Source organism: Heterodontus francisci, chromosome 7 (assembly GCF_036365525.1).
Source record: "Heterodontus francisci isolate sHetFra1 chromosome 7, sHetFra1.hap1, whole genome shotgun sequence".
NCBI lineage: Eukaryota > Metazoa > Chordata > Chondrichthyes > Heterodontiformes > Heterodontidae > Heterodontus > Heterodontus francisci.
The window spans coordinates 14,161,823-14,175,179 of NC_090377.1; the positions used below are offsets into that span (position 1 = coordinate 14,161,823).

The following is a 13,357-nucleotide window of genomic DNA, read 5'->3' on the forward strand; positions in this document are numbered from 1 at the left end:
ATCCTCACCCCGCTTCCCCCCTCCAACCCCCATCCCCCCCGACCCTGGTCCTGCCACTCTCCTTGGTATTACACACTGTCTTGTCCAGCAGAAAGAGAAGACGAGCGTTAGTGAGTTGGCTGTTCAAAGGTTGAGTGTAAATGTGTGGGGCGTGTGCAGATTACGTGAGGAGCTGGAGATGAAGCAAGGTGGACGGAGGATGGGGAGGCAATGAATGTGAAGTGAGGAAGGAGTTGGTCATTCTGCAAATGCCTCAGCTGTGCAAAGGGAATGGTGTGGGGAGAGCACAGGAAGAGGTGAGTGTGTTTGGAATGAGAAAGAAAGGTGTTGCAGCTTGACCTCGGGATGTGACGGAGGGGAGGTAACAGCTGAGAGAGGTGGGGGAGGTTGGGGGAGAGGAGTGTTGTGAGGCGGTGTTGAGACGGCTGTACTCACTCTTGTTGGTTCTTCTGACATTGAACACAGGCCCTGGGGGGTGACCCTGGCACTGACTCATCCGCCGAATGTGCTCCCATGGGGAACAGTGCCTCCCTCCTTGTCCTGATCCCTTCCACTGCCAGCGAGGCCCTCTGACTCATTCCTGCCTTCAGACCTCACCAGTGCCACGAAATGTAAAAGCAAGGAATGCAACCGGGCTTTAAGACATGCGTTCCCACTTTGAATGGGTCTCGGACAATCTGCCGAATATTCTGCTGCTCAAATGGGCGGGCAATGATGGTTTCCTAATCTGATTACACCAGCAACCTGTCAATCATGCCAAAAACGAAGGCCGGAAGTCAAAATAGCCTGGCACTCGCATCCTGGTCATCATTATGGAGGTTTCCAGCACGCCACTCCCCCCTCCCCCCTCCCCTCTCCCCTCTCCCTCCCCGAATAGTTTGCGCCCTATGCTAAAAAACAAGCCTTGCATTTATATACCGCCTTTCACGACCTCTAGACATCCTAAAGTGCTTTACAGCCAATGAAGCACTTCTGAAGTGTAATCACTGTTGTAATGTAGGAAATGTGGCAGCCAATTTGCGCACAGCAAGATCCCACAAACAGCAATGGGATAATGACCAGGTAATCTATTTTTGTGATATTGTTTGAGGGATAAATGTTGGCCCAGGACACCAGGGACAACTCCCCAGCTCTCTTTCAAATTGTGCTATGGAATCTTTAACCTCCACCTGAGAGGTCAGACAACGTCAGTTTCATCTGAAAGACAGCACCTCTGACAGTGCAGCACGGGGAGTGACAGCCTAGAGCTTTGTGCTTAAGTCTCTGGAGTGGGACTTGAACCCACAACCTTCTGATTCAGAGGCGAGAGTGCTGCCCACTGAGCCACAGCTAAAATGGACCTGTCTGAACGTGCAAGAGACTGAGTGTTGGAAAGTGGGAGAAAATGTGTGAGCCAGAGCATTGGCTTGAGAGACAGAGAGAGTCTCTGAGATAGAAAATATTTGGAGCTGTGGAAAGGGGCAGGAGGCAGAAAGAAAGAGATTGATGAGGTGAGGGATGAGTGAGAGAGTATGAAAAACATGGTGAGATTAAGCAAGATGGGGAAATGTGGAGATTGGGAGATTGCAAGAGGAACTTGGGGGGGATGGTGCAACAAGCGGTCTTAACCCTTTGAGCACTGAATTAGACCAACAACTTTCAAATTGCATGGATGTTCTATACGAGATAATAATTGGACTACAGGTTTTCTTGGTGCAGATTTACCAGCAAGTAAAGAACGACTTAACTTTCTTCTGTGCCTTTTAGGAATTCAGGACATCACAAAGCACTTTACCACCAGTGAAGTATTTTTAAAGTGTAGTCCCTATTGTAAGGTAGGAAGCATGGCAGCCATTTGTGCACAGCAAGCTCCCACAAACAGCAATGTAATAATGTTGGTGAAGGGATAGTATTGATCAGGACATTAGGAAGAACTCCCCTGCTCTTCTGCAAAATAGGACTATGGGGTCTTTTACATACACCTGAGAGGGCAGACAGGGCCTCAGTTTGACTTCGCATCTGAAAGGTGGCACCTTCGACAATGCAGCACTCCCTCAGTCCTGAGACTGGGCGCATCAGCCCAGACTTCGTCTCATGTTCTTTGAGGGGGAGCTCAAACTGGATAACTCATTGGTTAGGCCACAACGTGAGTACTGTGTGCAGTTCTGGTCACCTCATTACAGAAAGGATGTAATTGCACTAGAGAGGGTACAGAGGAGATTTACGAGGATGTTGCCAGGACTGGAAAAATGCAGCAACGAGGGAAGATTGGATAGGCTGGGGTTGTTCTCCTTGGAACAGAGAACGCTGAGGGGAGATCTGATTGAAATGTACGACATTTTGAGGGACTTGGATAGAGTGGAGGCAAAGGGTCTATTCACCTTAGCAGAGAGGTCACTTTAGATTTAAAGTGATTGGTAAAAAAAATTAGAGGGGAGATGAGGAAAAACTTTTTCACCCAGAGGGTGGTGTGGGTCTGGAACTCACTGCCTGAAAGGGTAGTTGAGGCAGAAACCCTCAACTCATGCAAAAGGAGTCTGGATATGCACCTCAAGTGCCGTCATCTGCAGGGCTACGGACCAAATGCTGGAAGGTGGGATCAGAATAAATGGATCGTTTTTCGGCCGGCACAGACACGATGGGCCAAGTGGCCTCCTTCTGTGCCTTAAATTTTCTATGATTCTAAACCCACCAAGTTCTGACTCTGAGATGAGAGTGCTACTGACTGAGGTCCAGATGATACAGTCAGGAGGCAATTTAAAGGTCATTGACCTGTTTCCAAACCCGGCAGCTTAAAGCCTGGTTAACTGACCCGAACCCGACCTAACCCGACTACATCTTTCGAGTTCGGGTCGGGTCGGGTCGGGTCGGGTCGGGTCGGGTCGAGTTCGGGTTGGCCGTGGTCGGGTTTTGTTTTGTTTTGTTCTCTTATTAACCTATGTTTTGACGTGACTTTTTTTCTGTACTAATAACATGTTTGATATTTTCGGGTTGGGTCGGGCATGAAAAAGAAATTGAAAGACTCAGGCCCTGGTCGGGTTCGGGTTGGCTGTGGTCGGGTTGAGCCCGGGTTGGGTTTTGATTTTACACCAGAGCCAGGCTTTACGACAGTTTAAGGGGGATCCATAAAGCAAATCTTGCGAGATCGCAAAGCAAATTTTTTAAATGAGCAGCTTTTGCATCACTTTGGTCTGTGAACCTATCACTTTTATGCCACTTAATTAAAATGAGATGCTATGAGAGTACAGCCCTCCTTGGAATCCCCTACCTCCTACTCTGCAATGGCTCAGTAAGTGCCCTGTGATTTGTATTATTGGACCATTCAGGCAAGGAAGGCCACTGATTGAATCCCTGCTCTGTGTTGAGTTGGCTGCGGACCCCGTGTTGGGCTCTGGGAGGTTGTCAGGAGTTTCTAGGTGCCGCTGGATACCAGCAAGCAGAGTGGCCCAGGACCCAGGTATCTGGGAGGAGGGATTGGAAAGGTTTGAAGTATCAAAGAACATAAGAATTAAGAGCAGGGGTAGGCCATACAGCCCCTTGAGCTTGCTCCACCATTCAATAAGATCAGCCGCTCCTCATTTCCCTTCATTTCCATAGAGCCCAAAAATCTATCATTCTCAATCTTGAATGTACTCAATGACTGAGCGTGCACAGCTCTCTGGGGTAGAGTATTCCAAAGATTCACAACCCTCTGAGTGAAGAAATTTCTCTTCATCTAAATGGGGTTGACCCCTTATTTTAAGTCTTTGAATCCTAGTTACACTCTCCCCGGGGGAAACAGCCTCTCGGCTAAAGAGGTTCTATCTTGAGGTCTTCCTACTTCCTCCCAGGGTCTCTGTGGGCCCTCCATTTGACAAGGGTTTGCAGGCAGGACATGGCGTTGTGGCCTGTCCAGCAAGCATTGGTCCTGGATATAGACCCACCCACTCCCCACCCCTCACCTCATTCATGGGGTAGCAATAGGCCTGGGCCTACTTCAGGAGTAGGCCCAACTACAACCTCCGCCCCACACTGAGGAAAATCCAATGGAAATCCCAGGGTTGTGTATAAGGGGAGACTGGTCTCCTCCACTTCTCGCTAACCTTTGCAACTGGAAATGTGTGTTTCCCTGGGGTCAAGGGTCAGGAAATATCTACCCTTGCTTCCTTAAACTGCACGTTCTTTCAAGTCTTACACCAACAACAACTTACATTTATATAGCGCCTTTACCATAGTAAAACGTCCCAATGTGCTTCACAGGAGTGTCATTGAACAAAAATCGAGTTATAGAGTTATACAGCACAGAAACAGGCCCTACAGCCCATCGTGTCTGTGCTGAATGTGACACTGTGAAAAATGTGACACTGGAGCCACAAAAGGAGATATTAGGACAGATGATCAAAAGATTAGTCAAAGAGGTAGATTTGAAGGAGTGTCTTAAAGAAGGAAAGCGAGGCGGAGAGTTGCAGAGAGGGTATTCCAGAGATTAGGGCCTAGGCAACTGAAGGTGCAGCTACCAATGGTGGAGCGATTAAAATCGGGGAGGCTGAAGAGGCCATAATTAGAGGAGTGTAGATATCTTGGTGGGATGTGGGGCTGGAGGAGATTACAGAGATAGGGAGGGGCAAAGCCATGGAGGGATTTGAAAACAAAGTGAGAATTTTAAAATCAAGATGTTGCTTGACCGGGAGCCAATGTAGCTGAGGCTGAATCCCAGACAGGTGCTGTGTAAAGTGGCAGCTCCAACTTCAGTCTTCTTTCTAGTTTATTTCCCTTCATCTCCTGAAGGCACTGACTGTGCTGGATTCAGGGGTGGGGTTGTGTTTGATACCCCCTTGGGCATCTCATTCAACTGGCTGCCATTCATATTTGAGCCAAGACAGTGAGTGTTGTTGGGCCATTTGACTGTGGAAGGCATCACGGTTGAATATTAGATTAGAGATACAACACTGAAACAGGCCCTTCGGCCCACCGAGTCTGTGCCGAACATCAACCACCAATTTATACTAATCCTACACTAATCCCATATTCCTACCAAACATCCCCACCTGTTCCTATATTTCCCTACCACCTACCTATACTAGTGACAATTTATAATGGCCAATTTACCTATCAACCTGCAAGTCTTTTGGCTTGTGGGAGGAAACCGGAGTACCCGGAGAAAACCCACGCAGACACAGGGAGAACTTGCAAACTCCACACAGGCAGTACCCGGAATCGAACCCGGGTCCCTGGAGCTGTGAGGCTGCGGTGCTAACCACTGCGCCACTCCGCTCCTACCTGAAGTCCATTTTCCAACAGTTTTCCCATCAGGATTTCTGGCTGATTCAAAAGCCCCACCATCCCTCACCCACCCCTGCTACTCCCAAGTCCAAGGGATCTGAGGCTAATTACAGTGTCCTAACTGGAGCTTTCCTGGTTTGCAACACACCAAGCACTGCATTCACTCACTGAGCTTATTGGAGGTCTGCATTTGAAATCCAAATATTAAAAAAAATTAAAGCAAAGTTTTGAAAGTATAATGAAACAAAGCCCTCATGACAAAACTACTCCAGGATCTAGTGAAGACTTTTCAGCCTCCAGGAGCAGTGTGTTGCTCAGGCCTGTCAGCGGCACCACACACCAGCACCATGTGTGACCACACCCCGATTCCTGACCCTATGGGATACTGAATCAAACTTTGCCACCTCCTGGAAGCCATTAATTCCCCTTAAAAGTAAAGGAGGGTAAACTTGACTGGGAGAGTTGCTTCAGAGTGGCTCTCATGCCCCTCCTAGTGGACAATGGGAGAGTTGCTCTGGCAGATCAGATCAAAGAATGATATATTATAGAAGGAGGCCGTTTGGTCCATCGTGCCTGTGCTGGCTCTCTTAAAGAGCTATCAATGAATCCCACTATCCTGCTTTTTCCCCATAGCTCTGTAAACATTTCCTTTTCAAGTATTTGTCCAATTCCCTTTTGAAAGTTACTATTGTATCTGCTTCCACCGCCCTTTCAGGCAGTGCATTCCAGATCACAACAACTCACTGTGTAAAATAATATTTCCTCCTGTCAGCTCCATTTCTTGTGCCAATCACCTTAAATCTGTGTCGTCTGATTACTGACCCTCCTGCCAGTGGAAACAGTTACTGTTTATTTACTCTATCAAAATCTTCGATGATTTTAAACACCTCTATTAAATCTCCCTCTTAACCTCCTCTGCGCTAAGGAGAACAATCTCAGGTTCTCTAGTCTCTCTACATAACTGAAACCCCTCATCCCTGGTGACATTCAAATAGCCGCCTTCCAAGCGCAAGAGATTTCAGGCCTGCGGGACCCCACAGAAAAAGAGACAAAGCAATAAAATAAGCAACAAACAAAATAATGAATTAAAAGTATAGATACACCCTACCAGGATGTTTCTACATGAAGATTAGAATGTTTGAATTTTCAGAAAGGGTGCAATTGGAAAGATCACAACCTGACACACATGAGAAGTTGATTAGCTTTTGTTAGGAGCGCTTTTTCTTCTGTCTTGCAAGTCACTCGTTCCTAAGCTATCCCTGAGGAATAAGTGTTAGCTTTAGCTTTGTGGGTCATACTCTTGGTTACTGAGTGTTCAAGTCCCACTTCAGGATTTAAGCCGATCGTTTGCAGATGACACGAAAATTGGTGTTGTTGTAAATAGTGAGTGCCTTAGATTACAGGATGATATAGATGTTCTGGTAAGATGGGCAGAGCAGTGGATAATGGAATTTAATCCTGAGAAGTGTGAGGTGATGCATTTTGGGAGGACTAACAAGGCAAGGGAATATACAATGGATGGTAGGACCCTAGGAAGTACAGAGGGTCAGAGGGACCTTGGTGTACTTGTCCATCAATCACTGACGGTAGCAGCACAGATAGATAAGGTGGTTAGGAAGGCATATGGGATACTTACCTTTATTACCCGAGGCATAGAATATAAGAGCAGGGAGGTTATGATGGAGTTGTATAAAATGCTAGTTAGGCCGCAGTTGAAGTACTGTGTACAGTTCTGGTCGCCACACTATGGGAAGGATGTGATTGCACTGGAGAGGGTGCAGAGGAGATTCACCAGGATGTTGCCTGGGCTGGAACATTTCAGCTATGAAGAGAGACTGGATAGGCTTGGGTTGTTTTCCTTAGAGCAGAGAAGGCTGAGTGCGGACCTGATTGAGGTACATAAAGTTATGAGAGGCATAGATAGGGTAGATCGGAAGAAACTTTTTCCCTTAGTGGAGATGTCAATAACCAGGGGACACAGATTTAAGGTAAGAGGCAGGAGGTTCAGAGGGGATTTGAGGAAAAATCTTTTCAACCAGAGGATAGTTGGAATCTGGAACACACTGCCTGAAGGGTTGGTAGAGGCAGGAACCCTCACAACATTTAAGAAGTATTTAGATGAGCACTTGAAACGCCATAGCATACAAGGCTACGGGCCACGTGCTGGAAAATGGGATTGTAATAGATAGGTGCTTAATGACCAGCACGGACATGATGGGCCGAAGGGCCTGTTTCTGTGCTGTATAACTCTATGACTCTATGAGTATGGAGGGAGTGCTGTGCTGTCTCTCAGATGAGTTGCGTGATGGTGGCTGAGGTTTTGGTAAGTGCAGATCACCTTTAGGAATGATGTTGATCTTCTATAGAACTTAGAAACAATTTGCATTTATATAGCTCCTTTCATGACATCCCAAAGAACTTTACAGCAAATTAAGTTGAGTCACTGTTGTAAGGTAGGAAATGCGGCAGCCAATTTGTGCACAGTAAGCTCCCACCTACAGCATTGAAGCAGATCACCCAATAATCTGTTTCTAGGTTATCTGTTTTAGAGATCCCTCCCCTTCACTTGCTTAAAATTCAATTCTTTTCTAACTTTTGCCAGTTCTGATGAAAGGTCACTGATCTGAAATGTTAACTCTGCTTCTCTCTCCACAGATGCTGCCTGACCTGCTGAGTATTTCCAGCACTTTCTGTTTTTATTTCAGATTTCCAGCATCTGCAGTATTTTGCTTTTATATCTGTTTTTAGAGTTGGTTGAGGGAAAAATATTGGTCAGGACACCGGGGAGTGCTCCCCGATCTGCTTCGAAATAGGACCATGAGATTTACATCCACTTGCGAGGGGAGACGGTGCCTCAGTTTAACATCTCATCCGAACTCCCTCAGTACTGCACTGGCAGTGTCAGCTTAGATTATGTACACAGGTCTCTGGAGTGGGGCTTAACCCCATGTCATCGGCTGCCCTTCGATTCGAGGATGACGTCTACTCAAGGTTGTGGGTTTCTGTCATGGGTCTTCAGATGACTGAACAGGCCATTTCTCGACCCGCAGGTCTTTGGGCACATGGGGCAGGACATCCCACGAGGTAGTGGGATCCGGAGTGAAGGATTTGCCTCCTTTTCTTTCCTTCTCTGCCGCCACTTTGCCTCATCATTAAGGCTCTTGGACTCAAAGCACGATGCAGCTTGATGGACAGGTTGTCGCCAGTTTGAACGATTGGTCGCAAGCTCCTCCCAGTCATCAATATCAATGCTGGCGTGTTTCAAAGAGAGCTTCCGAGTCTCTTTGAATCGTTTTCTTTGTCCTTCTCTGGAACGTTGGCCATTTGAGAGTTGAGAAAACAGGACCTGGCGGGGAGACAGTTTTCAACCATCTGGGCAGAGTTTCTGGACCATCAAAGTTGGTTTTTCAGGAGTTTTGCCTGAATGCTTGTGGAACTGGCTTCAAGAAGGACACTAGCGTTTGTTTGACGGTCCTCCCATTGAATCCGGAGGATGCGGCAGAGGCATTGCTGATGGAATTTCTCTAGTGCTCTTATGTGTCACTGATACACAGTCCAGGTCTCACTGCAGTGCAGGAGTGTGGTGACAACAACTGCTCTGTACACTAGGACTTTTGTTGACTTGCGGAGGTCTTTGTTGTCAAAACACTCGCTGCCGTAATTCGTAGAAGGCTGAGCTGGTGCAGCTGACCCCTCTGACTAAAAGACAAGATTGCTATCCACTAACATTTAAGATGGTAGGAAGAGTTACTACAGAGCACAGCACCTATTGTTGGATGAGACAACTTAATAGACTGATTGAAGAGGCACTAGCATGGATCGGAATGCAATGCTTTGGAGTTCTTGGTATGAAATGGAAAGTTACTGAGACGGAATGGAAAGTTACGAGACAACTGAACAGAGAGAGAGAGAGAGAGCAATGAACTGTTTCCGCCTGAGACAGAGCCTCTCGTTAGGAGGATAACTCCTTAGTTTCTAGGGTATTTAGTTAAGTTGGTGCATAATCACTGCAACATCCTAAAAGGTCTTGCCTGGTACAGCAAAACAGCACAGTGAAAGAGACTGTGAAAAAAAACTGGGAGAATTTAGGGCTGTTCAGCCTGGAAAAGAGGCAACTGAAAGGAAACATTGTAGAGGTTTGTAAGTTTATAAAAGGGTTAAAGAAGGTAAATTGAGAAAATTACTTCATGAGGGAAGGGCAAGGGGCAATAGTTCAAATAGAATTTACCCAAGGTGATATTAGGGGTTCACAATTTGTGTCAGTGCCCCTGGGCTGGAAAGGTAAAATAAAAATCAGTTAGTCTTGCTGAGCTCCATTCCTGCCCTTAGATTCCTGCTGGTGTATGTGTGTGTATGTGTGTTACTGATTTGTCTGTATATGTGTGTGCGTGTGTGTTTATGAGTGTTTGTGTCTGTGTGCATGTATCTATTTATGTGTGTGTGTTTGTTTGCGGGTATGTCTTTATGTGTGTGTGTGTGTGTGTGTTAATGTGTGTGTATGCGTTTGTGCGTGTGCCTCTATGTGTATGTGTCTGTTTATGTGTGTTTGTGCTAACTTGTGTGTGTTTGTGTGTGTCTGTTTGTATCTGTGTATGTGTATATTTGTGTATGTTTGTGTGTTTGTTTCTGTGTACCTGTTTGTGTGTATGTGTTTATGTGTGTGTACGTGTCTGTTTATGTGTATGTGTTTGTGTGTGCATGTGTGTTTATATTTGTTTGTGTTTGTCAGTGTGTGTGTTTGTGTATGCCTATTTGTGTGTGTGTGTGTCTGTGTGTGTGTTTCTTAAAACCCACCTCTTTGAACTGTCACCTGTCCTAATCTCTCCATCTTTGGCTCAGTGTCAATAATTTGGGCTGTATTTTATCGGCCCCCGACGTCTGGGGTCGTGGTGGGGGGGGGAGGGGGGCCTGGAAAATGCCTCTGGGAGAGGCCTGCCACGGGCCTCGATGCCGGGAAGGCCCCATCCTATATTACTGCCGGCGGCGAGGCCTTGTGGCAGCACCCCAGTCCCCTGCCGCTTGGCGACAGGAGCAGGATCTACGTCATTGGGGGCAGGGGTGGGGGGGGGTGTCTTCCCCGGCCATGTAAATGACTACGGCGGCTCCATGGAGCAAATCCTGCATGTGTGCCCCACCATCATCAAAACTTGCCGCCAAGATCGGCAGTGAGCAGGTAAAATTCAGCCCTTTTTCTGATCACACACCTGTGAAGTGCCGAGTGCCTTTTATTACGTTTAAGGCACTATATAAATGCAAGTTCTTTCTTCATTTCTAAACTTAATTCTCCTGAGTTCATTTTGTTGAAGGGAACTTGCCTAGTCCTTTTTGGAATTCCCTTGTTAGCTTCTTCTCTATTTTCTTCCATGTCTTTTAAGCCCTTCCATTGAGTTTCCCATTTTACTTCGCTGACTTCAAATTTGAAACCATGATTCCTTCCACACGCAATCTACCTGAATCTGTATTCTCATAATCGAAGCAGTCCGTTTGATTGGCATCCTGTTAAATAGTCCCTCCCTCCACCACCGACGCACAGTGACAGCAGTGTGTACCATCTACAAGATGCACTGCAGCAACGCACCAAGACTCCTTCAAGAGCACCTTCCAAACCCACGACCTCTACCAACTAGAAGGACAAGGGCAGTAGGTACATGGGAACACCATCACTGCCAGGGCCCCCCTCCAAATCTGACACATTCCAGACTTGTTGACATATATTGGCCATTCCTTCACTGTGGAACCTCCCAACTAACAGCTCTGTGGGAGCACCTTCATTGCATGGACTGCAGTGATTTAAAATGAAGGCACCCCACCACCTTTTCAAGAGGAAGTAGAGATGGGCATTGAATGCTGGCCTTGGCAGTGACGTCAACATCCTGAGAATCCGTAAAAAAATATCGGGAGGGGTCACGTAACCAGAAGAAGTGCCTACTGATCTTCACATTGTGCTATAGGATCTTTTACAGCCAGCAGACCAGTTCGCACTGGCTTGTTAACTGAACGCCTGAAGCTATAAAGGGAAATTAAATAACAGCTCATTTTCTTTTTTTTTAAAGAATATAGATTTTATCTGTTTACCTCCTCAGATAAAGAAATCATGTTGTGCTTAGCAGTATCATATGGAGCACAGTTTGGAACAGGGAATGGTAGTGTCGTGGTTATATTACTGGACTAATAAGCCAGAGGGTTGTTAGTTCAGGTCTCTCTAAAGTGGCTTAAAGGAAAGAAAGATTTGTGTTTATAGAGCACCTTTCACGACCCCAGAATGTCCCAAAGTGCTTTCAAGCCCATAAGTACTTTTGAAGTGCAGTCGCTGCTGTAGGAAACACAGTAGTCAATTTGAGCACAGCAAGATCCCACAAACAGCAATGTGATAATGACCAGATAATCTGTATTTTTTGTGGTGCTGTTCGAGAGATAAATATTAGACACAGCACCAAAGAACAAAGAACAAAGAAAATTACAGCACAGGAACAGGCCCTTCGGCCCTCCAAGCCTACGCCGATCCAAATCCTCTATCTAAACCTGTCGCCTATTTTCTAAGGGTCTGTATCTCTTTACTTCCTGCCCATTCATGTATCTGTCTAGATACATCTTAAAAGACGCTATCGTGCCCGCGTCTACCACCTCCGCTGGCAACGCGTTCCAGGCACCCACCACCCTCTGCGTAAAGGGAGAACTCCACCGCTCTTCTTCGAAATACTGCCATGGGATCTATTGCGCCCGCCTGAGAGAGTAGAAGGCACCTCTGACAGTGCAACCACCCCCTCAGTGAGCCTCCAGCCCTTGTGACTCCGAGGTAAGAGAGCTACACATTGAGCCACATAATGTTTAAGAAATAAATCTGGAAATTCATAAAAACTGTCTCAGTAAGAAGTGTCAAATTGTCTTAAAAACCGTACTAGTTCACCAATACCCTTCAGGGAAGGGAACTTGTTGTTCTGTTCTGGGCCAATATGGTTTGGCTCTTAGTCCCACACCAACATGCATGACTTTGAAGTGGCCGAGCAAGCCATTCAGTTGTATCACTGTCTTCTCAGGGCAACTAGGGATGGGCAATTATTGTCAACTTTGTCAGTGGACACCATATGCTGAGAATGAGTTGTTAAAAATGGGCTGCATGCTCGGGCTCCGATACAAATGCAGCAGCTCCTGTATGTCTGGAGTGGGACGTTATCCCAATCCACTAGAGGGAGACTTGGATCTAACCTATTGTCTTCTGTGATTTCATCGACCCAATTCTGTTGCGAGAGATCAGGATAGGACATGTAAATTAAAGATTATGACGTGTAAAATGATCTAATGCAAAAATTAATAATTGTTTTATTGAAAAGGGATAAAAAAATCAGACATGCTCAAACTAAATAGAATTGAAAATAAAGAAAATGATTCAGTTTTTCTTGGACCAGGAATGATATATTTCCATTACTCCACTACTAAGTATTTTATTCAGAATTCGAATACTTTTTCTTTTTTTTTTCTCGGTAAAACTGAGCGTTTAATCTGAGCTAAAACCCACAATGATCCCAGATACAGAGAACACTTGGACAATCCCCGCGCTCTGGCAACAGATGATAGCCTGAGGCAAGCTGTTTTAATGCTGTTTCCAAAACATTAAAGATTAAAGGTTTGTGTTAACACAGCAGCCAAGGAACATTTCTCAGCTTCCTTTTATGACTCTTTGTTTTGTGTGGTCTTATAAGTAAAACAACAAAGGCAAAATGCATTAATCTATCTTTCACATCTAACTATCTCTCTATCTATCAACCATTTCAGCTATCTCTGTCTATCTAACGCTATCTGTCTGTCCATGGGGATAATTCTTGCCTAACTTACTGAGGGGGTAATTTAGCCCATTATAGAACCCACCCAATTTACCATCCTGTTGAAATCAGTGGGATGATAATCGGCCGGGTTTGACAACGGACGGGCGAGTCATGTACCAGTTTAATGCTCAGCTGGTGTGTCTGTCTACATTTAGCTTTTAGACTGTATCCATCATTTTTTTAAATGTCTAGCCACCTATTTATTTAACCTCCATCATCTGTCTCTTTATCTCTCTATCCATTTGCTGCATTACATTATAAACCAATTAATGGTCACAATACAACACCTCTGA

At 45.8% G+C, this 13,357-nt stretch overlaps 1 protein-coding gene across 1 annotated transcript in view; it reads left to right on the top strand.

The window, feature by feature from the left end:
- The first annotated feature begins 11,952 nt into the window (after positions 1–11,952).
- Positions 11,953–13,357, top strand: part of wnt10a (wingless-type MMTV integration site family, member 10a) — an 80,379-nt gene continuing 78,974 nt past the window's right edge. The window contains exon 1 of the mRNA XM_068034472.1: positions 11,953–12,037. The gene's annotated coding sequence lies outside the window, so the exon portion shown is untranslated. The remainder of the gene's footprint in view (positions 12,038–13,357) is intronic.